We start from the raw sequence: 23,621 nt of genomic DNA, 5'->3' as shown, positions 1-23,621 counted from the left end.
CCACGACGGACTGGTACAGCGTCCGCATCACTGCAGATGCAGCACCAATCTGTCTGTTGATCTCCCGCACCCTTCTCCCATCACTTGTGAACAAGACCCAGAGATACTTAAACCCCTCCACTTGGGTCAGGAACTTGTCCGGGCTGAGGACCACAGCCTCAGACTTGGAGATGTTAATTCTCATTCCTACTGCTTCACACTGCAAACTGTTCCACTGCTAGCTGGAGGCCATCTCCTTATGAAGCCAACAGAACCTCATCATTTGCAAAAAGCAGAGATGAAATTCTGAGACCACTGAAGTGAAAGGAGAATCTGTGATAAAGGGCAGCCTTGGCAGAGTTCATCAGAGTCCCATTTATTGCCAGCTATGCGGACCAAGCTCTTGCATCGGTTGTATAAGGATCGAACGGCCCATAGCAATGGGCCTTACACCCCATACTCCCGAAGAACCTCCTACAGGACACGCCAAAGGACACGGACGAATGACCTCTCCAAGTCCACAAAACACATGTAAACTGATTGTTCAAACTCCAAATGCACCCTCAAGTATCCTTGAGAGGATAAAGAGCTGGTCCAGTGTTCCACGGCTAGGAAAAAACCCCCACATCTCCTGTACCGAGATTGGACTAACGGATGGACTCTCCATTCCAGCATCCTGACATAGACTTGTGATCCCCTCTAGTTGGAACACACCCTCCGGTTCCCCTTCTTAAAGATGGGAACCACCAATCCAAGGTACCGCCCCCGATCTGTCACCTGAGCTGTGACAACCAAGACAGTCCTACAACATTCAGAGCCTTCAAGAACTCAGGGAGGACCTCATCCACCCAGGGGCTCTGCCACCATAACACTCCACAGAATAACTGCCTCAGTGACATCTCCCCCAGAGATAGGTGATTGGTCCCCCTCGTCCCCAGACTCTGCTTCCTCCTTGGAAGATGTGGGATTAAGGAGGTTCTTGAAGTATTCCTTTCCGCCGCCCGGCAATGTTCTCAGTCAAAGTCACAATACAGGCAGAGCACCGCTTTGTACCTGGCTTAGGATTCCTAGAATATTATAAGTTATAACAGGGAGTCATGTACTTTTGACTTGAGGCTTTCTTTTGCAGAGGACCCACAGCATCCAGAGTCATATGCATGATTAATATCTGTGATAGTAGAATTTAGGTGCCAGCTCTGCACTGTGTTGGCACATGGCGTTGAAGAAGATAACTGTAGAGGACTTGTATCATTTAATTTAGTTACAGAACTTTCACAAAGACTTTTACTGTGCGGAAACATATTCCCCACTGCTGTATAATCCATTGTTGTAAATTTAAATGTTGCTTAAAAATTACCAGACAAAAGGTTTTCAGGGAATATTATTAAATTTTTAGTTACTATGCCAGACCTAAGAACAAGATCAGAGTGAGATAAAAGTGGTGGGTGGACTCTTTGGAGCGATGCCAGTTGAGACTTTCCACCATCTTTGGTAGTTAAATAATGATAAAAACAAGATTTTAGTTTTAGAATTTCAGGTACTTACCCCTACACTTAACAATTATGAAAAAATATTAAAGACATTTTATTTAGTTGTCTTTTGATTATAATTTATGTTTCAAATTACATTCATTTTATTTTATTCATAGACAGAAATATTGTTTCCATTAAAATATGACTTAAAACTTATTCTGTACTGTTAAATATATTTTTACCATTTTAGTCTACTTGACTATAGACAGTAATATAATTTATATGTAACATATGTAAACTATGTAAATGTTACTTAAATCACACAGCATTCAATGTGCCATAGAGCTGTTTATTTTGACATTTCACAGTTATAGCAGGCAACCCCCCCAACCACCAATAACTGTTGTCATTCCAATCTGCCCCCCTCCAAAAAAAACCAAACAAAAAATAAAAACAAAAAAAACAAAAAAATAAAAAAACAAAACAAAACAGGGGAGCATTCAAACCCAGCACTCTGTACAAAGGAACTTTCAGTGTCATATTGTCAGATTTAAGAGGAAAATGTTCTAACATACCCTTTATAAGATAATGAAACCTTAGTTACAGACCAGGTGCCTTAGTTAACATACTCAAATATGTTTTAGAATGACAACTTCCCAAAACTAATAATAGATGAAATGAAGTTAGTTTGTGTGAAAGGTATGTTAACATCACTAGTAAAAAATAGTTTTTAGTGTCTGAAAATTCTGAAAATCTCTTTGTTTGGGCAGTGGGACTTCATTTAAAGGCAAGCTGCTGTGTGTGAGAAAAGGGTTCAGTGAACCCAGTATTCTTGCTGGAAATCAGTCATTTGCATGGAGAACTGAGTAGGTGGAATTGAACAGAAATGGCACTACACTAGAGCAACCATAGAAACCACCCAGTGATCACTGCAGTTGTCCTCCATTTAATTTAAAAGATAGAATGAGAATTCTTTGTTGTTGTTTTTTTGTTTTACTTATTTAGAAAGCTTGACCCCCCCCCCCCCATTTTTTTGTTCCCCCAATATACCATTTGAGTTATTGGGAAATTAATATCACTACTCTATAAATGCATTCCTCTATTGGGTAACCTGCATTTTAAAGCATTTTAAACAGTGTCATTAAATTAAAATCATGGCAACCTTCAAGTAGTTCCTCACATTTCTTAGACTGCAGTTAAGTTTCACATCTCATCTCAGTGCTTTGGTGCTCTGAAAAGAATAATTTTATTTCAACACTAAAGCATCTTTTGTGCACTTAGCGGTCAAATAAAAACAAGAGACTATGTGTCTAAGGAACCATGTTTTTGAGCACAAAGAGTGACAACCATATAAGGAAAGCTGGAATTTGCATGTGCTTGAGATACACAGCCTTTGCATGCTGGAAAGAGATCTAGTGGCAATGGAGAAGAGGACACAGTATAACAATATCTTTGTTCACAGGTGTCAGCGTGACAGTAATAAAAGGTTCTGTTTCAAATGGTTCGATTGTGCCTTCGTCCTTAACCTCATCTGTTGAAATGAATGTGAAGAATTGGTCATCTGTGCAGCTGCTAAAAGTTCCTCTACATTGTTGGGGATTCCGTCTGGCAAACAATAAACTGTCTAAACCAGGGGTCAGCAACCTTTAAGACCCAAAGAGCCGTTTGGACCCGGTTTCCATGGAAAAGAAAACACTGGGAGCCGCAAATACTTTTTGACATCTAAAATGAACATAACACTGTATATATTGTTTTTTACCTTTATGCTTTGTATAAACAACTATAAAGTGTTGCTTATTAAATCCATGAAGTGCTACAAAGAAAATGAAATTTTATTAATGTAATGAACACATTTTGAAATCTTAAAAAATTACAAAAAAGAAAGACATCCAGTTGAAGGTCTCTTTTAAATGAATTAAAAAGCTGAACTTAAATTCTCCATGTAGCAAACAAAAACTGAGCCGTCATCCGTATTGGCCTGCAGTGCCTCTGCAGAAGAGGTGGATGCACCTGAGCGTCATCCGCAATCACGCCTCGCCACCTTAAAGTCTGTGCTCTCTCTGCTGTTGTGTTATGTGTCAGGCTCTGTGCTGGAAAGCTAAAGCCAGCTGCATGTGTACAGCAACCGTGTGTGAAAAGTGGTCAATAAAGAGAAGCTGAAAACCATGTTCATGCAAACACCGTCGGGTCTGCCGTGATATGTTTTACAATTGGACTTTTGCTCCTGAACCTCTGCACACAGCGTCTGCAGACCGGGGCTGTACGAAGTCACTTTCATCTTTATGCAGGACTGTAAGCTGTCATCTGTGAGGCGTGAGCGGTGTTTGTTTTTAACATAGTTCATGGTGGGAAATAGCTGCTCAAATACGTATGTGGATCCAAAGATCGACAATCCACAAATTAGGCATACTGGTAGGCCGCTCTCGTCAGAAGTAAACGCAAATAAATCTGCCCAGGCATCATTAAATGTTGTATTTTCTTCAGATATTTTTCTTTTCTTACATTTCTCCATACTTGGCCTACCTGTGGTTGCTGTCTCAATAAATGCACAGCGTTTCGGCGGGTATACCAGCTTCCGCGAGTGTGGCTCTTATTTTGAGCGACAAAAAATAATAAAATATCATTTTATTTTTATATTTCAAGATCATGATAATCTTCCAATTTAGAAGTACAAGTTAAAAAAGAACTAACACAAATAAAATACACTTCAGCTAAATACTTTTACAATTTATTTTCTCAAACCACGGAGCCGCAGTGTAAAGACTAAAGAGCCGCATGCGGCTCCGGAGCCGCAGGTTGCCGACCCCTGGTCTAAACAAACGATGATTTGCAGTATTTCTGCAAAGTCAGGCAAGCCATCAGTAGAGCCATATACCAAGAGCATGCTGAAACTGTAACTGATGCCCTGAAATTCAGCCTTGTTTGTCAGTTGAACTATGTTACTCTTCAGGAAATTTCTGTGATAGAAATGCTTGTCCGTTTTAATTTACAACCTCTCGTGGTACTCTTGACATCTTCAATGAAGAGATAGCAGCAGCAGGTTTTTTGAAATTTAAACCATGGAGAGTCTTTTTTTGCCAAAGACTTTAAAATGTCATGGAAGCAGCTAGTCTGTCTTACCATCTTCTTAAAGAAATGGTGCTTAGCTTCAAACCTCATTGCCCATAAAGACACAAGTGGACCAAATGCTTCGGTGAGCAGACGATAATGCTCCTTAAAATAAACCAAAAAAAGTGTTTTGGAATCAACCTCCCTTCTGGAAAAACACTGGTAAATCTATGTGTGTGCTCAGCAATCAGACTGTCTAAGTGACCAATGCTCTCATCTGTGTGGGTAGGTGAGACAACTGTAACAACATCTCAGCAACAGCGGAAAGGCTAGCAGTATAGTTTATTTATCCTGTCTTTTATGGGGAATGTTTGATGATTCTGTTTAGAGAGAAAGACTTTCTGTATCAAGATCTAAACTCAGCATCTAAACACAGGTACAGTCTCCTTAAGTAAATCATGTAGTACATCAGGTGGGTATCCTGTTGTGACATGAAATGACTCAGCCTTTGAGTAATTGTGCAATACCTTTTAACTCTGTGGCTCTGGGCATGACTAGCCAATGCTGCTGCAGTATTGAGCAGGTGTTGCTGTCTTGTTCTGGTGGGGAATGCTCCTCAGAACAACGAGCTAAAATATTAAGCCATATTTTTATTTCATTATGTACTGAAAAAAAGAACCAGACTATAAACACATACTTCCATTTCTTTTTGCTTCACTAAGATTAATGTTTCAGCTCTGGAGTGGAATCACTTTTTCTTACATTATATTATATTACACTCCACTGGCAACCACATCCATGTCAAACAGCAGTGTGAGGCAAGTGGGAGGCAATACACAGCACTGAGGGAGATCACAACAACAAACAGAGGGGAGATGACACATAAACACACACAAGGGCAAATTAAGCAACGATCCACAGGTGGGAACACAGCTGAACGTAATCTAACAAAACTGAACACGCTGCACACAAGTATAGAAGTATAACAGGAAGTATGCGAAACACAGACTGAGACGCAGACTGACTAAATACAGGCAACAGGGAGCAAGAGAAACACACAGAGACATGACTGGGGGACAGGCGAATAAACATGGAGAGAGACACAAGACTATACATGGGGCCACCTCAACCTCAGACTGTTAAATCAACCAAAACCAAAAACACTGGGTACAAAACCCAGGACCATGACAATCCTGGGTCTGACATGATACCCCACCTCTCAGCTATAGTCAATAGACTACAAGCTTTCCACGCCAGCCAACTGTTACCTAGAAGGGTTGACAAACTGATGATGACTGATGGCAAGCAGAGAAATGAAAATGATGGTTAAAAAGCGATGCAATCCTGGCTCCAAACGGGAAGAATCAGAATGAGAAGCACAGTGAATATTTTGACCAGCACAGCAGAAACTGAAGCCAACTAAAGCGAACTCAGCACAAGTGCTAGCAGCGACTTTAGCAGTAGCAGTGAAACTTCTATGGCACCTGACCGCAGCAAACGATGCAAAACAATGAGTTACATCAACTTTGGGTTCTTTTGGAGGGGGAGCGAGGATGAGCCCGGGTTTCAGTGTGTAATATGGGTTGATGTTCTCAGTAATCACTGTATGAAACCATCACATGTCAGACAGTATCTTCCAACCAAGCACACAGTGCTGAAAGACAAACCAGTTGACTTTTTTCTGAGACAATGAAAGGAACTAAAGGAGTCGATGTCAGCAATTTAGTTTTGTGCTACACCCATAGTCAAAGCACAAGAAGCTTCATAACCCCACATCATATGATTGTTGGGTTTTTCTCTGTATGTATTATTGTACGATCTACTGTACAATATAAAGCGCCTTGAGGCGACTGCTGTTGTGATTTGGCGCTATATAAACAAAATTGAATTGAATTGTGTCGGCAAACAGCTATCTACTATTAGACAAACAGTTAACATGCATCATGACAAAGCTGACCTTCCAACAACACAGTGTCTGCATTTCGATGCCTTGTACTTGTGACATGTGCAATGACAAAGAAGTTGAATTGATTCTATTCTATTCTAAATTATGGTGAATAGGAGCCATGGCAGATGATGTTAAAAACACACCGATCGAGTGCATTAAAAGTAGTTGCTATTTTTCGCTTCAGCTCGATGAGATACAGATGTTTCAAATATTTCCAGTTTGCTTGTTTACATTAGATATAAACATCAACAAAGTAGGACAAAGCAAGATTTAGTTGTCTTTCATGTTGACAACCTGCATTATCCCAGGCCTTTTGACATACAATTGTCATATGGAGTGAATGACTACGCTCTCTTTGTGGTCCCATATTGCTTTCTCTGGTGAGCATCATAGTACCGTATGCTACTGTCATTTGTAAGATTTTGTTACGTTAAATTACACTGAAATGAGATGCATAATAAATGCTGTTACTGTAACCTGTATGTTTGTAGTTATTTTCATAATATAGGATAGATCACAGCCATTTAGATATATAGCATCATATGATAAATATGAAAAAATAATAAAAATGAAATATTTTTACACATTAGAGTTAATTTTGACTAAAAAATAACTCTATAAAGTGAAATCATATTACTCTAAACAGTGTGAATAACCCTCAGTGTTAAATATTTTTACACATTTTGTTATTTTTGACACTAAACTGAGTAGAATTAACACTAAAAGGTTAACACTGGCCATAGAGTAAATTTTACTCTCATTTTGAGTGGGACCAAGTGTTATCTGAAACAGAGTTAAAATCAACTCTCTAAGTGTAAAATTGACACTCTGTTTTTTACTGTGTACAGCTCAAGAGCACTTTTTGTTCTGTGAGTCACGTCAGACCAGAACTACAGCTGAACACATTTTCCAGCTCTTGAAAGCATTTGTTCAAGACAATGGGCTGGATTGGAAAAGGTGTGTTGGGGTCTACATGGATGGTGCTAAAGCCATGACAGGTCGCCGGAATAGTTGTGTCAATTCACCAGTTCGCACTGGAAATACAATGGACTCACTGGTGTATCCATCGCAAGGCCCTCACAGTGAAAAAGATGCCTGAAGAATAACTCAGTTGTTTGGTGGTGGCTATGGCGAAGCTTCCACAGAGGTCAGCAGGTGGATGAGGGAAGGGGAGGCAGGAGGAGGAGAGACCCGAGGTGGCCGCCAGTCCGAGTGTCAGGTGAACTGAACTTCAGGTAAGAAGTTATGACCTGCAGTCTGTCTGGGTCAGATATAAACCAAGTTTAGGTTTAGGTGTAGTTTATTTTCGCTGTGCTGACTTTTTACCATTAGTTACAATAACTCGTACTGCGTACTAGCTAGCATGACGGAGTTTATATACAGCTGGGCGGGTGCTATGATGTTACTGATAGTGAACTTTATTTTATTCATAAGGTTAGTTAGTAGAGTTGCCAACCGCTCCTTAAAAAATGGAATGGTCCCTCATTCACAGAAAATATTACACGTTTCGTATTGAGCGGAGTAGGGACGCAGTTTGTCCCGTACTTTAGCCAGAATGGAAAAAGACACAAAGCTGGATTTATTCTGTGTGTTTACACTGCACAGCTGCCTCTTCTTCTGTCATTCTCTCCCCCTCCTTCTCCTGTTGCTACTTCAATCATGAAACTGGATTGAAACCAGATCCTTTTCTATGTAGCTGACAGCTGATAGCTGTGCAGGGGCGGGTCTAGCAAAGTTTTGCCAGGGGGCCAGGTAGGGCATTAACAGGGAGAGGGGGGCACAAAGAAATACTTGTCTTTCTTATTCTCATTTAAAATATCTAGCTTTAATTAAATAATTATCTGAATCTTGCGAACAAAGTTTTTATCTGACGTAAAATGTATAGAAATCATACATATACCAACAAGACTGTACATCACTGTCACAACAGCGTCTGTTTTCATTCAAAGGCTTTATGGCTTTAATACTTGGTGGGCCGGTCTCTAGTCAAAATGCCCGGGCCGATTTTTTTTGTCCCAGTCCAGCCCTGCAGGTTAACCCTCTCAAGGCAGGCGTTGCTGATTTGCAACAGTTAAAAACTAACAACCCGATTACTCTACATACATATTTTATGAGTTTGTTTTACTCAGAAGTACCACTGCAGGACTTGGTTGTGCATTAGCAACAAAAAGTTTAATTTGAGCCTGAAAGGGTTAATACTGGCAGTGTCACCATGCCAGCTGACTGTATTTCATCATCAGCCAGTGTTGTTCTTTATACATCAGTATTACCAAAGTTTATCATAACGCAGCATAGAAAGTATTTACTTGCTTTCAGGTTTCATTCAAATGTTAATCTTTTCATTTGTTTCCCCACTTTTTTCCTGTTTCAAAATCAAACACCAGTTTGTGAGAAGATTATCTTCTTTTTTTAATAGGCAGATAAAGTTTTGCATTGGCTAATTTGCCAATTGTATGTTAAAAATGTTCGTATTTTAATATTCAAAAATGTTTTTGTCCAAAACATATGTGCACTACATGTCAGTAAAAATACTGCTCTCCTTGAGTGCTGAGTAAACACTGACAAAGCACTGATTGTATCTCTTGTACTTTATCAACGCAGTATCTAAAAACTTTGCACCGTAGTGGTTAAAATCTCATTCTAATAAGAGTTAAAAGCGCATTCGGTTATTATGTTTATAGGGTTATTGAATTATGGTTAACGGTTGGTAGAATTTTTTTTTAACATTACATCTGCCACCCTTCTCCAAATCTGTGCCCCTACCTGGCCCCCCCAACAAAAATTTTCTAGACACGCCACTGCCTTGTGAATGTTTTCAGTCAGTACTATATCGTGTTATATATATCGGGTATCGTGTTTTGGTACCCAGCCCTACTTGCATTTCAATTCAATTGCAATTTTCATGTCAACAATACAATACAATATCCCAATGCATCACGCTAAATTCATTTCAGTTTGTTTGTTTTCATCAACAAATAAAGCAGGTTACATATAAGCTACTTTTTTTATTGCTCAAAACCTGTCTGAACACAGACTGCATTGTTGGTCCACTGTGATGTATGTGGCTGAAGAAAACAAATTGCTGTTATTTTTAAGTTGTACAGTCCTGATCAAAAGTTTAAGACCATTTAAAAAATGGCAAAAAAAATCATCTTAACAAGGTTCCAAGTAGAGCTTCAACAGGCAAAGAGAAGAAATCGGAGTACGGCATGTAATTTATTAAAAAAAAAAGCTTAAACTGAAACAGGCTGTTTTACAGCTGATCAACATTTTAGGACCACACCTCCAAAAAACATGGGTAAACCCCAAAACAGAAATCAAAGTTCCAAACTTGAACTCAGTAATGAATAGGTTCGCTGTTATTGTTGATCACTTCATGCAAGCGTTTCCATGAGGTGAGTGGGAACATTTCTCCAAGTGGTGAAGCTGGCCACACGAAGGGCGTCTACTGTCGGGAACTGTTGTCCTTTCTCAGTTGGATTTAGATCAGGGAAAAACGCAGGATGGTCCAAAAGAGTGATGTTATTCTCCTGGAAGAAGTCCTTTGTCCTGCAGCATTGTGTACTGTAGCGTTGTCCTGTTGAAAAACCCAGTCGTTACCACACAGACGAGGGCCCTCAGTCATGAGGGATGCTCTCTGCATCATCTGGACATAGCCAGCAGCCGTTTGACGCCCCTGCACCTCCTGAAGCTCCATTGTTCCACTGAAAGAAAAAGCACCGGACCATTATGGCGCTCTCTCCAATGTGACGCGTAGACAGCATCTCAGGTGGGATCTGCTAGTCCTGCCAGTAACGTTGGAAACCATCAGGATCATCAAGTTTACATTTTTTTCTCATCAGCGAATTTGTTTTTGAAGCCCTTCAGTCGCAGATGCCGTTTGCTGCAGTCGGCACCACTAATGGCCTTAATTTGGGTTGAGGATTTTTTTGGGTCTTCCACTTGACTTTTTTGTTCCATAACCCCCAGGATCATTTAAGAAATTCCAAATTCTCACGCTGTGAGAGACCGTGCTTATGCAGTTCGACCACGTTCAAAAAGGAAAGTTTTTTTGCTTTTGCCATCAGAACATCATGACAGTGCGACTACCTGACAGAAAATGACAATGAATCCACATATTTGCACAGATTTGGCCTTTTAAAGGCATGTGGTCCTAAACTTTAGATCAGCTATAAAACAGCCTGCCCCAGTTTAAGTTTGTTAAATGTAAGTTAAATGTTGTCTACCTCCCATTTCTGCTTGTTGCATGTTGTTGGAACCTTGTTAAGATCCAACCATGCAAAAGATAATTTTTTGCCATTTTTCAAGTGGTCTTAAACTTTTGATCCTGACTGTATTTAATAATCGATTAGTTTCTTCTGAATGGATTAAGAATGCTTTATCTCGGCATTGCAATGCATCACAATTGTAAATCATTATACGATTAATTGTGTCAGCTCTATTAAATGTAAGATTGTATATTTGCTTTTGAAATGGGCAGTTTGCTTTATTGTGCTTTGTATTTGCTTTCAGACTGCAAGGAAAGAACGCTAGTCTACACCGAGCATCTGAAAAACAACATGCAAGTCCTCAAACACATTGGATCCAAAACCTGTTCCAGTTCCTCAGACACCATCAGAGACTGTTCTGAAAGCCCTCTACTATCAAGTCTGGATAAAAAGAAACTTTGTCATCCACTGCAAATATCAAGTGTTTTAAATTTTGACTGTTTATTATGTACTTATTTGTTTTTGGTTGTATTGAGTTTGATATTAATTACATCAGTGCCTTTTGTCATGATTCGGCTGTGCGGCAGGCAGGAATTGGACCCAAACGCAAACTCACGGGGACACGGGGATAAACTCCAAAAGCACAGCTTTATTGCTGGAAAAACAGATCACAAGTTACAGAAAACTAAACCGGGAAAAACTAAATATAAAGCTCACCAGGAAACACACGGAGAATCACACACAGCATGAGGGAGATCACGACACTGACACAGAGAAACACAGGGCTTAAATATACTGGGAAATAACGAGGGGAATGAGACACAGAAGGGGAGCACAGCTGGGAGAAATCAGACATAACGAGACCCAAGGGAAGCGAAACTCAATACATTCACGTAGGACACAGACCTTCAAAGTAAAACAGGAAATGTAACATAGATGCAGACTTGACTAGCGGAGACAGAGCAACTAAGAAACATAGAACAATAACAGGGAGACACAGAGGGCGTCTAACTAAATACTCAGAAAACTAAAGAGAATACAAGAAAGCCAAACTAAGACACTAGACTAAAGAATAAACTGGGGCAACAAAGAGAACTAAGATCATAATGCAAAAACTCAGACACAAGAAACTCAAAACACTGGGTCACCGACCCAGGACCGTGACACCTTTTTAGTCATTAATTTGATTATTTAATATTAACTGTTTAATTTAATCATTGTCTCTACTGGTTTTTATTAATGTTTTTAGCAAATTATAACAAAAAGTCATAGAATGTAAATTTTATGCCAGTTAGCCCTATTATGTTTATTGCCTCATTTGTTGGAGCTTAATTTTTTAGACGACATTCTGGCTGCAACAGCTGCCAATAATTTACTGTAAATATGAACTTTTGAATAAAAAAAACATGTTTTGTATTATACAGCTCTTCTGTGCTTTGTCAATAGGAGACGGTAAACAAGCTTATTAAAATTGTATTTTAACAGGTTTACATTATATTAGTTTTTTTATTTCAATGTAATTATTGTGCAAAAACCAAAGTTCACTGTGTTTATATTTCTCAACAAAGTATACCGTTATGTATTCTGCATTATCACTATATTTTCACGGTGAAATTCTGGCAACCACAGCTGCAAGTATTTTACCGTAATATTGAACTTTTTAATATTTATTTTATACAGTTTCACTATATTTAACAATGCAAAACTGTAATCAGCTTAAAGGAACGTCTGTTGTTTTTACATGAGTTACCATGAACAGGTTTATGATTCTTTATTGTGAATTTTACATTTATCAACGTAGCATACCGTTATGTATTCTATATTATCACTATATTTTCCACGGTGAAATTCTGGCAATCACAGCTGCCAGTAATTTACCGTAATATTCAACTTTTTACTATGATACCGTATTATTTTATACAGTTTCACTATATTTAATGAAGTAAGACTGTAATCAGGTTAACAGAATGTCTGTTGTTTTCACATGAATTACCCATAAACAATTTTACAATTTATTTTTTAATTCATAGTCATTTACTGTAAATAAAATAATTATTATTTACTGTGAAATTTATGGTTACCAAAATAGTATACCGTTTTGTGTTCTACATTTACAGTTTATTTTTCCCGGTGAAATTCTGGCAACCACAGCTGCCAGTAATTCACCGTAAATTCTACAACTTCTTTTACAGTGTACCCCTACCCCTGAGCTAGACAAATAAACAAATGAAAAGACTTTATTTTGTAAAAGCAGTGACAGAGAATTCTTGGTGTCACCTAAAAAACGTCACAAGTTTTTAAATCCCATGGCATTACAGCCAGAATAGGGGATGAGAAAAGGTATGCTCTGCACACTTTCTGTGAAAGCACTGTATTTTTTAAAGGTGTATTTTAGCCCAAAACACATCATTTCTAAGCCTAACCAGGATGATCTGTTGCCTAAAGGAGGTATTTGTGGCTTAAAAAAGAAAATATAGGAACATTTTTTTAGAAAGCAAACCACCACTTTAGAACTGACGAAAATCATTAATGTTAGGGCTTGAACTGGAGAAAGAAGCAGAAGAAAAAAAGTGTCTGAACTTGACATATGCATTTTTCACCAGGAACAGCAATGAGAAGTATTGCCTTGCTTTTGACTAAAACCTTAGCTAGCTTACGGTTATAACTTCATCATTATGTTAGCGAAGTTATTACAACTTAAAGTTGTAAAATGACAAAACAAAACAAAAAACCCAGTAATGAATAATGCACTAAGCAACAATAGAGCTGTCGTGTATTAATACAAATCAGAAAGACATTCCTTTGCTTTGCAAACAAAATAATCCAGAGCCGTTTCACCAATGTCTCAAACCCTCTGATTCAAAGCTAGAATAGCAGCTGTCTTAAAGGTGCATGTGCAAATCCACACATGAACACATATTTATAGTACCATCAGTCAGTATTGCTAATATTAGCAGTTGAATGATAAAACTCCGGCATGGTCTGTTTATTACTTGACTAAATTGTACAAATTAAAAAAATATTTTTCGACTGATTAGTAGTATTAGATTGTAGAACTTACAACATTTCATTAAGATAGACTGATAGAAAGCAGTGACATTATAAAAAGTGGCTGGTCGAATAAGGCACTGAAAGGCGCTGTATAAGAACCAGTGCATATACCATTTAGCAAGATAGACATAACTACATCGGAGGGACAGATCAGGTTGAGCATTTTGGAGAAAAAGACAAAAGCAAAGTCGAGATGGTTTGGACATGTGCAGAGGAGGTGGATTGTGGATATATTGTCAAAGAATGCTGAATATGAATTCAATTCAATTTTATTTATATAGTGTCAAATCAAAACAACAATTCCCTCAAGGTGTTTTATTTTGTAAGGTAAAAACCCTAAAATAACACAATCAAAACAGAGAAAACCGCCAAAATCATATGACCCCATTTGAGCTCTTTGGCAACAGTGGGAAGGAAAAAACCTCTGGCAGAACCAGGCTCAGCTAGTGGCCAGTTGTCAGGGGAGGTCAGGGGAGGAAGACAAGATGAAGGCGTACTGTGGAAGAGAGCCAAAGATTTATAACTAATGGTTAACGTATAAACAGATGGTGAGTAAAAAAGGTGGGTGAAAAAGAAATACTCAGTTATGCTGTGGTCTAGACTGCTGGGATTGTCCCATGATGCACTAAGGGATGATTCAGGGTCACCTGATCTACACTGTAAAAAAAAAACTGTCAAATTTACGGTAAAATACCGGCAGCTGTGGTTGCCAGGAATATACCGTGTAAAAAATGTGGAATCTGTAAAAGACAATACGGTATACTGGTTTTGTAACCCTAATTTTTAAGGTAGACAACGTATTGTTTTACCAAAATCATGATAAAAAAAACAAATATATTTGTCAATTATACAGCAATTTAATGTAAAAAAAAATGCAACTTTCCATAGCTTTTTACGGATATTTGCAGTAAAAAAAAAAAGTTATAATATAATAATATTTACAGTAATTTGTTGTTAATTTAACAGTAATAGGATAGACCCTATTATTGTAAATAACTGTAAAAATAACAGAAATATGTTAAACCTTATTAAAACCTTTGACAGTAAAAAACACAGTGAAATTGTATAACAAATTACAGCATTTTATTTTGACCAGATACATTTTACGGTAAATTCCTGGCAACCACAGCTGCCGGTTTTTTACCGCTAAAAATACAGTACAATATGAGGAACATAAATGGTTTACCGTACATTTTACATTTGCAACCGCTAAATATAGAAAAATCTAAAGATGCTCATATACAACCAAGGTAGAGAATATTACTGATAAACAATGAGAAAATTTGACATACCATTTGAAAACAGACTAAACATATCATTTTCTCTATTCCTACAAAACAGCATAGATCTTGAGAATACAGCATGTGTCCATATATATGGCTGGTAATCCATGGAGGAATGAATAAACATGAAACAAAATATTACCTGCCCCTGACCTATCAACAGTAATGAGTCACTGGGTCCTGCCTTGGTGAAGGAAAGGACTCAGTGGAGTTTCTAATGCGCGTGGTGTCGAAGATACAAGCTCTGCAGGAGTACTTCAATGTCCATCAGGAGTTCACTTTGTACTGGCAGGATCCCCTCTGCAGCAAAAAAATGGACAAAGTTTGATCAGTGCTTGAGCAAAATGCACAGAAATGAACAAAACGTGCTGCCAAAAACAGATCTAATGATAAATGATTTCTTAAGTGTAAAATATACAGTTCTTAAAGGATAGCTATTGTCAAAATGCAACCTGGGCTGTTTTTTTTTTTTTTTTTTAAACTGTAAACGAGACAAACATATCTAAAAGCATAATTATGACAAACGAGCCGTTTTTGAGATTGACCGTGATTTTGTTTTGTGGTCAATAGCCAGTGAATGGGAATACTAGCGGGCCGGGGCATAAATTTGAGCGCATCAAAATTGATACAGTAAAAAACAAACAAAAAAAAAAAAAAAACAGCCCAGGTTGCGTTTTGGCAATAGTTATCCTTTAAATCTACTTATGTAAAAGTGATACATAGACAACGCAGCCCTAATCACAATCATAATTTGTTGGAAAACGTATTTAAGTTTCCTATTGATTTATCATAGAACTTGAAGTTAATGGCTGAATGCATGGTGATGAGACCTATCATTCAATCTACATTTTATAGCGTATGAAACTGCTCACCTGGACATGAACCTGAGCTCGGCTGATTAAGATTAGTGTCTCCTGTCCATCTTTCTTTAGCAAAACTTGAATAATACCACTGCTTACCTCTCATTGAATCTTTGGGTGCAGACTTAATTGAAGAGCCTCGTATAAACAGGCAGGGTGTGATGTTTAGGGAAACCAAAGAATACAGGCGCCATCATTTCTGCCAGAAGACTCATGGGGTGCAACGAAGCTTTCATTGTGGACTGGCTAGATACCTTCTGCATTCAGAAAGAAAACAAGAAGGGCATACACCATAAACAATAATAACTGACAAAAATAATGAGACAAGAAATTAAAGTAACAAAATAAGTGCAAATCAAGTTTCCCTGTGTTGCAGTGTAGCTGAATGTTTTTCAACAATTTGATTTACGGTAAAACACATACCAAATATTTCCAGCCAAGGTTTGTTTCAATCTTCAGCATGTTTTTGCTGCCATTGTCTTGAAACTGTTTCATCTGTCCCTCTCATTTGATGCTGTTTACAAAAACAAAACAGCAATATTGTAAAGGGAAAAAGGAAAATGAATTTAATGGAAAAAAAAGATTAGGACCTGAAATCTCACCATTTCCTGAGAGTCACAGGTCCTTTGAGTATCCTTATGGTTTCTGCTCAAATTCAGTGTCTGAAAAGGGCAGGAACAAAACAAACCTTTTTAATCATAATAAAGACAAAATAAGATTTAGAGACAGACAACAAAGAAATGTGTAAAATATCTTCTTGAATCTGTTTACTTTACTAACCTTGAAAGAGACTCTTGGGTCTTAGCTGTGCCACCACCCTTAAACCTTAAAACACATGCATCAGAAAACCACTGCAACAAAATTTCAGATGTCCTTCACTGACATTTTTATTGTCTTGAACATATTTTGACCTCCACACACTTGCTGCTAGTCAAATATATTGCTTTAAACAAATAAAGGCAAAACAAGCATCTAAAGCTTCTCCTGGCATTATGAAAAGAAGAAAGCCAAAACTGCTTAAGCTCTACACTTAAAGTCAACTAACAAATGTATATTAACCATTGTCAGGAAAACATGAATTTGAACAAGCACATAAGCTTGTGACATCACTTTTGCAGAAACGTACAGCTACAAAATGCTATAATAACAGTTAAAGTCAAGTAATGTTTGTAACAGACAGTGCTGTTTAAATTTCAATGTTAACAGTTCAGTGCAACACTTAACTTGTTTGCTAATTAGGGCAATACAAAATTCAAATAGTTTAAACTCTGTTGTATAGAATATAGAACATCTCTGAAACCTCAAAAGTACAGTTCTCAGTAACAATCCCTAGTTAGAGGGATTGTTTAAAGATATATGGTCAAAACATCTGAAAAGCATGCCTGTGATAACAGAAATCAGGTAAGAGCACAGTCCTCAATATCAGCTGGGATAACTGAAAACATAAACAACACAGTAGTTCCCAGTCAAGGTACAGTTAAGCTGACTGTACCGATCTGTTCAAAATGTCTTTAAACGGTCTCTCGCCACTCGTGATCAGAGATCGGCGATGAGGGTGAGTACTCTTGGGTTCACATGCAGTGTCTTCTTCTTAGTTTTTTCAACTTTTGTTCCCTTCTCTGGGTTAATGTTGAAGAAACACCTTGATAAACACAATAATCCATAATAAAACACTATACAATGAAGAAAAAAGAAAAAAAAAGAAAAAGAAAGGGAAAGGCAAGGGAAAAAAGTAAAAGAATTACCTCTGAAGAAATTTAAGTGTGGAGCCAAGTTCCAGGGAATAGTGGATGTTCAGGCAGTAGTAGCTACCAAGCATCAGACAGATTGCAGAGATGAAGTCAGTTATTTGGTCATTTACAACTTTGTGGTCAATGCTGAGCATGAACAGTCTCGATGCAAAGCAGGAGGATCCTTGGAATAAAATACAAGTGTAAAAGAATTAACTGTAAAACCCCCTTTACCATTCAAATGTGTCTTAAAATAGTGAAAGTGCAGACATTTAATATAGCGTATCCTTGCATTAGCTTAGGTTCTGTGCACTTCTGTGCACACTGTACTGATTTTCAACTCACCACAAACAATGATACATGGTGTCACAGGCAGGCTTTCCACTTGGACTTCTTTTGCCAGACATGTTTCATCAACATAGTGGAAGAGGGTCTCCTCTTTTTCATCGAAATAGGAGAGGAGGAGGAGCATCATATCTTTCACGTCTTCTGAGCAGCCCTTCAGCTGTCCCCTCTGCATTCGAAGCTTTATGACAGCCTCCAAGACACGCTTGCTCTTGTCTGCACAAGTGGTTTTCAGAAAGTCCAGAAGCCGTTTTCCCTTCTTTTCCAGACTGGTGAGGAAAGTCTCTTTCAGCGGTACCCCAGTAAGTTCTTCAAAATGGACTGTCATTCCAATCGCCTGAAACAAAAAAGGCTACTCTTCTTTGAGGGTTTGCATGTCTGCTCCGCTGTTTATTGCTTTGCGCTGAGAGTAGGTGCATTTCATCAGAGTTTTTACTTCTTCATGACTGAAGCTTGTCTGTTCACTGAGAATCTTCATACGTTCCTTCTTCTCCTGCTGGGTTTCCAGTGTCTCACTGACTGGCAAAAACTTCATGTCCCACTTTATGCAGCCATATGTGTCTTGAACAGATGCTCGCTTTTCAGGTGTCACTTCATCGGTGTCATCTGATCCTCCCTGTTTGCGCTTCTGTAACACTGGTGAAGTAGACCTCTTCACATTTTCAATTCGTACCTGAATCTGTTTTACCAAAGAGTGGTACCCCTGTCCTACCACATCCCCCTCTATGACATCCTGCAGTGACTTGGGATACATCGCAACCAGTTTTTTTGCAATTTCAGTCGAGGCTCTTCTACTTGGAGAGGCACAGGCTTTCATCATCTCCTTCACAATGATGCGGATCATCTCCCTCCGCAATCGAGGCTTTGGTCTTTTCTCTCTCTGAAGACACTGGATCAAGTCTTCTGGAAAATCTTCACTTGGAATTCTAAAGTTATCTACCCAGTCTAGAGAATATATTGGACTGGGTGAGGGGGAGGCAGAAAATGAGGAGCAAGAAGATAGAGACGATATGCTGGCCTGGCTTGAAATTTCCATATTTGGTGCTGTAAAACAATATCACAAACAATAGATTAATTGTACTTTTTGGACCTTGGCCAAAGCATAATAGAAAAAACAGAAAGCCCTTCATGGCTATTGTGCAATGAAATCATAATACTTACTGGTTTGTTTCCAGGCAGCCAGCAGTTTTCTTGCCTGAACTGGTCTCAGGACAGAGTTCAGATCAGTCTCACTGATGAACTGCAAGTCCTCAGATGTCTCCACTCCTAATGATTGTAGTGCCTCCAGTACAATTTCAAGGATTGAGGCAGACAGGTCCGGCAGCACCTTAGTAATGGAACTCCTTATGCTGTCCCCCATTTCCGAGATGTCTGATAAAAGAATGTAAATAAAGGTCAATTTACACCAAGTGGTACCTTTGGTCTTAAAATATGAAGCTGATCTTGCTTGATACTACACTTTTATACAGTGTTTCGTAAGTACCAAACTAACAGCACCATTATTGTGGCAGCACACAGTGTTTCAATGGAAACATTTGGTACCCATACTTCATGTAAGATGTTAATGGATAGAAATCAATTAAGTCAATGATGTTCACACACTGCATCTTTTCTTTTTCCTTTCTCACTGAGTGCAGATGATACTGAGAATGGTATTCTGTCACGTGCACCGACACCAGAAAATAAACACTGTCATTCTTAATCAAAATGAGAACTACTTCACCAAACTGTGACAAGGAAGTGTCCTTTCTTGTACTGTGTTCCCTTGTACATCATTTCTACTGTGACCTTTGTATTGGTTTCAGTAAAGTCAAACATTTGAACTGCTTCTTGAATGGCTTTACTGTACAGCAGTGAGTAAAATGGAGAACCATCTTTGACTTTCAAGACAGATTGACACAATGACCCTGCTGCAAGATAGGCTTGAAACATCTGATGTCTTTCAGAGAGTGTATGGCAGAGGTTTTTGAAATTTTTCAGATTTCTGGCACACCTCTTGAAATAACTGTGCTTACTTTCAAAGTGCATTGTCCATAATCTTATCAGTGGGCCAAATTTCAGAATCAGTGCTGGGTAATGGCGTAGAAAATGGTGTTTTGGTCTCAGGTTGCATTCTGGGAACAGAGCTTTTCTTGACTCTAAATATCCTTGAATAAGAATATCAAGATATGCTACCTGAGCCACTGAAATTTTCTGAGCACACACCATGTCTACAATATCTTTCAGCTGCAGAGTTAAGTTCCACACATCATCTGTGGGGTCTGTCACTATGTCACCAACTATGAGAGGCAGCAATCGGAGGGAGTTCCAGTTCTGTACAGCCTGTCCTGAGAGTTTAGCTGCTTGAGGACTGACCTCAGATGGCTTTGTAGAAGCATCAGAGGCATGATAACTAAACTGTTTGATGCGTCGGTTCACAGTGGAGTAAGTGAACCATGCTTTTTTCTTTATGAAGTATTTCAGATACAGTGCCACATCATAAGCCAAAACTCCCTCAAAGATATCATGACCTAGACATGGTGGCAAGCCTGGCATACAAACGTTGAAGTATTTCAGTGAATTGAACACTGACCTGAACTTCACTCCTTCGACGTCTGGTGTATTGTCAATCTGGAGGCGATCAACAGCAGAGTTGTAGTTCTCTTTGGTACGTTCTGGTCCACACAGATTTGGGTCAGCACCCTGAAATTCAGATTTCGTTATCAGGCAGTACCTGCAGAAGTACTTTGAAGAACTAAAGTTTTCAGTGAAGCCACCAATACAGTGAGAACCCAGATTATCACCAGCAATGCAAAACAAAGTTCCTTTGACTCTAGTTTCATCTGATGCAACAATCCCACTGTCCTCCAATTCTTTCAAGTCTGCCAGTAATTCAGAGAACACATTAGCATGACCAAACTCTTTAAAATCTTTCTCCCTGCACAGTAAGACAAGAGACATGCGATCTGTGTCTGAGCGTACATGAAGTGGCAAGTTTGCCACTGATGCATATACAGCTAATACCTTGTGTTTTGTCCTTGCAGAGCCTAAAGGGTTAACGACTTCAAAGGCATCCTGGTAGAGTACTAGCTTGAGACATGATGGGTTTTGACCAAAAAAAACCATTTGATTTAAACAGCTTACTATCACTTATGCCACACAGAACATCAGCAGGAGGCTCAGTAGAGGGCTCTTCTGATTTCTGCCACAGATCAGACTCTAGCAGACATCTCAAAGTCTCTCTTAAAGGCACATAATAGGCAAACCTATCTTTTCTGTTTTCATCTCTCCCTAAAAATATTTTCTTTGGTTCCACATAGTTGAAGGCTTTTTTAAAGGTCTGAGCTCTGGAGTGCACTGTCCTCAATGGCCCGGTATGACATGCAGAAAAAAGATCATAGCTTTTGACAGACTCGCAGACTTTGTTGATGTCCTCCTCTGATAATGATGTGTCATCTTTGAACAGTGATGCAAGTTTACCCAAACTGTATGTCTGTCCCAACTCATGTATGTTCTGCATTTCCTCCACAATGTTCTGTATGGTTGAAGCAGGCAGTAGAAACTGACCCTGCAATTTTAAGTAGAATAGTGAAACGTTTCTCAGAAAAAGATCACAGAATTCAGGGGGCATTTCCATGTTATCTTCATCTGTAATAGACTGTGCAGCAGGCTCGGAAATCAAGGGTACAAAGTCATCTGATGTGGTTGGAACAGATGATGATTGACATGCAGACTCTCTATATAAATCACCAATGCTGCTGTCTGAAAACTCTGTGTTTACGTGACATGTGAGCAGTAAAAGATGATTTAACTCTAAAGGTATTTGTGCATCCTCTTACTGGACAAGTGACCACGTGTCCTTTCACAATATGGCTCTTCAGATGAGCTATTAACTCTTTAGAGTTCTGACACTGACGTTCACACATCGCCATTGCACATGTAAACGAAGAAACCACCGCCACACCAGTGACATGGGTGGGGGCAGAGTGTCTTCGGTAAAAATGAGCCTTAAACGCGCCATACCTGGTGTATGTCTGCTTGCAGCCTGCTTCAATACACCAAAAGAAACAACGTGGCTCATTCCGATGCAGTTTACAATGAAGCACGTAGCCCCCTGATGACTGAACTACCTTACCACAGAAATTACAGGTTAACATAACTCCATGTACTTTGGTAATTCCTCCCTAGCGAATTAAGCACGCCAAACACAGAAACTAATCCAGAGCAATGCTTCCCTCAAGACAGTAATGCTAACTCAACTCACAAATGCTAACTAAATTCACAACCTCACTCATAAAAAACGAACTGCTAAAATTATCTATAAACGCTGGGCTGGTGGATTTTTATAACAGAGATAACTTGAAGTTGCATGTACTCACCTCACCTCGAACTAATTGTAAGCTGCCAGGATGTCTACAAATTCCGAAGATGCTGTGGTCCAAGCAGCAATAAATGGCGCTAATATACGAGTTCAAAACTGTGTCCGTTAGCGAAGCCAACTTGAGTCTCCTGCATGAAAAAAAGAGCGGCTGGCACACAGCTCAGCAGCGCGCGGCGCTATTGGTCATTTTCAGGTGACGTCATCCCGCAATGTAACGTCGCTCTTTGTTTCTTTAGGAGGAGGTTCGAATTTGATCAGAAGTCACGTCTGCAGACCGCTGCAGCCACATCTTGCCTTGCTTCCCCTTTTTTTGGTGAAATGGTTCGCTCATACTGCACAATGTTGCTACCAGATTTTTTTTTCTCTGCAATTCGAACGTAAAACGTCTGTACACAGTTTACCAGCAGTTTAGCTACCAATCAACAGCGATCACACAAACTCAAAATTTAAGGCGGACCCACTTAAGGTGGTCTGATAATATGGCGTGAAACACAACAACATAAAGTTGTTTTAAAATAATAATTAAAAAAGATTATTGAAATCAATTTTATTCACAACCATGAACTTTATTTTTAACATCTTCTTTTGCTGTTGATTTTTTTATCAGAAGGTTAACAATGATATACTGCAGGCCTAACTTTTAATCTGTATATCAGTATCTGAATTCTAAAATAAAAAAATACTATCTGTTTTATTGTCTTTCACTGCTGATATTTGCTTTTTTTTTTAATGGTATTTACTGGTTGTATTATTACGGTGGACCCTATTTTTTAACATCTTGCTTCTGTAAAAATGAATGTTTTTGTTTGCTTAAAAATCTACAGCTTTATACTGTGAATTCCAATGTGCACAACCCCAAAAGATGTAGTTTTACTCAAATAATACCGTAAAATCTAAGTTTTTCAGACATTTTCAACATTACAATATGTAATTGTAAAATGTATGCATATTTATTTGTTTTCACAGAAAATATTTATAATTTCAACATTTTATTACAGTAAAAAACAAAGTTTTATCCAGTCTCACAATTAACGGTTATTCAATCTATTTAATACAGTAAAAGGAAGTTTTTGGTTTTACGCTCCATTACCGTTGGAATTTGACGGTGTTTTGCTGTATATTTTACTGACTTTTTTTACAGTGTAGCTCTAACTATTTTATTTTTATAGATCACAAATTACATGTACTGAAACAAGCATTGTTTTGATATCAGCCCTGAGCAATCCCAGCCCACTCAGAAACAACACCTTGCAATGACAGAGCTTTAGTCTGGATGCTTTCTGTTTTCACTTTCTGGTCAGGGCTAAAGAAATTCAGATGAAACACTAAAGTTTGAG

The 23,621-nt window shown here is 38.6% G+C and overlaps 1 pseudogene across 1 annotated transcript; it reads right to left on the bottom strand.

Moving 5' to 3' along the window:
• Positions 1–14,700: 14,700 nt before the first annotated feature.
• On the bottom strand, positions 14,701–22,272 carry LOC146386335 (uncharacterized; annotated as a pseudogene). The gene is made up of 8 exons (XR_014800197.1): positions 20,497–22,272; positions 19,086–19,295; positions 17,925–18,968; positions 16,630–17,763; positions 16,452–16,511; positions 16,273–16,363; positions 15,949–16,106; positions 14,701–15,289 (listed from the first exon to the last, which is right to left on the bottom strand). The product of XR_014800197.1 is annotated as an uncharacterized LOC146386335 (transcript).
• Between the last annotated feature and the right edge of the window lie 1,349 nt (positions 22,273–23,621).

This window comes from Perissodus microlepis, chromosome 5 (assembly GCF_051167445.1).
Source record: "Perissodus microlepis isolate ML-2025 ecotype Zambia chromosome 5, ASM5116744v1, whole genome shotgun sequence".
In the NCBI taxonomy this organism is placed as follows: domain Eukaryota; kingdom Metazoa; phylum Chordata; class Actinopteri; order Cichliformes; family Cichlidae; genus Perissodus; species Perissodus microlepis.
Note: the sequence above shows the minus strand (reverse complement) of the source record. Positions and strands in the feature narration are given on the sequence as shown.